Genomic DNA, 2,141 nt, shown 5'->3' on the forward strand with positions numbered 1-2,141 from the left:
GTAATCTTTTTATAAAAAACACTTTATTATTTATTCATTTTATGTTTGGTTGTGCTGAGTCTTTCCTTGCTGCCTGCAGACTTTCTCTAGTTGCGGTGAGGGGGTGCTCCTCTCTAGTTTGGGTGCTCGGCCTTCTCGTTGCGGTGGCTTCTCTTGCTGTGGAGCACGGTCTCTAGAGCGTGTGGGCTTCCGTAGCTGTGGTGTGTGGCCTCTGTCGCTCCGTGGCGTGTAGGCTCCTGCTGGACCAGGGATAGAACCTGTGTCCTCTGCATTGCAGGTGAATTCCTATTCACTGTGGCACCCTTACACCTCAGTCTCAAAACTGCATCTGCAGCAGACTTTGAAGTTCCTGAGAGAGAGAGAGAGACAGACAGAGAGAGAGAAACAGAGAGAAATGGAGAGAAACCAGGCAGACAGAAAAAAGCAGAAAGGGAAGAGAAAAAGGCAGTAACTGATGGGGAGCCAGTGAGAGAGACTCGACTTCACTTAAAAGTTTGGGGCCTCCTCAAGAGTGAGGAATTGCTTCATTCAGCTCCTGTGCAACCTATGTAAAGGAACTTGCTTAAGGGAACCTAGACCAGTGGCCCCAGACTCCTGCCATGAGCCAGTTACCCCTGAGGCAGAGCCTCCCGACCCTTCTACTCCGCTTGTCTGTGACCTTTGATCCCTACAAAGAAAGCCCAGAGTGGGTGTGGGGTTCCGCTGCCCCGGTTCCTTCACACACGCTGTTCAAGGCTTCTAAATCCTACCTGCCCTCTTTAGAGCTTGACTCTTTTCACTTGCACGAAGCTGCCTATGTACAACGTCAATCCCTTCCCCTCAATACAGCTTCACGTGCCCATGACTTACTCCCGCCCAGGCCCCCTCCCTCCCACCAGCATAGGACCTGACTCTTCTCCTTCCAGACTCCAGCCTCCTTCTCTCCTACCATGAGGCCTCACCTGGACAAATCCTTATCCATCAAAATCCTTATCAACTGACTTACCTGACCTTCAGTGACAGATGGAAGTACTCCAATGAATGAATTGGACAACCCTTACTTGAGCATCTACTACGTACTAGGGAGGGGCTTCCCAGGTGGCGCTAGTAGTAAAGAGCCTGCCTGCCAACGCAGGAGACCTAAGACACCGGGTTTGGTCCCTGGGATGGGAAGATCCCCTGGAGGAGGGTAAGGCCACCCACTCGGGACTTGACTGAAGCGACTTAGCACTGATGAATATGCTGGGGAGATAGGAGCAGTGTGGACCGAGGCACAGGGTGACTTACCATTCACAGGCATGAGCCCAGCACATCATCAGGTCACATAAAGTATGTGCTTGAGGTATGGAGGGGGGCTTTAGGGAGGATCTCAGAGGAGGTGGCCTCTAAGGTGAGGGAGGAAGAGGTATCAGCTAGGCAAGGGGGTGGGGGAATCGGGGAGGTCTGGGGCAGAGGGAGGAAGCATGGGGGAGGATCTGGAATCCCAGGAACGCTGGGTAGTTCAGAAAGGTTGACATGGAGCATGATGGGATGCGGAAGTGAGGGGGCGAAGGATGGAAACGTCTGGAAAGGCCATAAGGGCCACGTGGGGAGCTACTGATTCCCTGGTGCGTATGTCAAAGGGGTGGAGAAATGTTGTTGAGGAAAACGAGGCTGGGGGCCAGCTGAGGCTGGGAGAGCGGGCAGGGGAGGGCGGAGGAGTCCCTACAGGAAGGTGAGAGGTGAGGAGAGGAGCTGAAGGAGCAGGCGGAGGGATAGCTCAGCTGCTCCTGCGCCTTCAGACAGCGAGATCCTGCACCGCCCCGTGTAACTGCCGCCAAGTCAAAAAGTAGAACCTAGAAAGGCTGCCGGAGACTGTTCACAGTTGAGCGGAGAATTGAAGGAGATGAGGGTGTGTGGACAGCTCCGGGAAGGGCATTCCAGCCCGAGGGAGCAGAAAGGGCAAAGGCCCTGAGTGAGACGTGTTGGAGGCCACAGGTCGGGGGCGGGGGGATGATGAGGTCCGAGAGGCCAGCGCAGATCAGACCAGGCAGGGCTCCTCTGCTGGCCACGGTGGATTTTCTCCAGGGGTGATGGGGAATCGTGGGAGAGTTCTGAGAAGGGAGTGAGGGTGTTCAGCAGCCCAGTGCCCCCTCGCCTCTCTGTCCCCAAGCCAAAACACC

The sequence above is a fragment of the Capricornis sumatraensis genome, chromosome 22, assembly GCF_032405125.1.
Source record: "Capricornis sumatraensis isolate serow.1 chromosome 22, serow.2, whole genome shotgun sequence".
Lineage (NCBI taxonomy): Eukaryota > Metazoa > Chordata > Mammalia > Artiodactyla > Bovidae > Capricornis > Capricornis sumatraensis.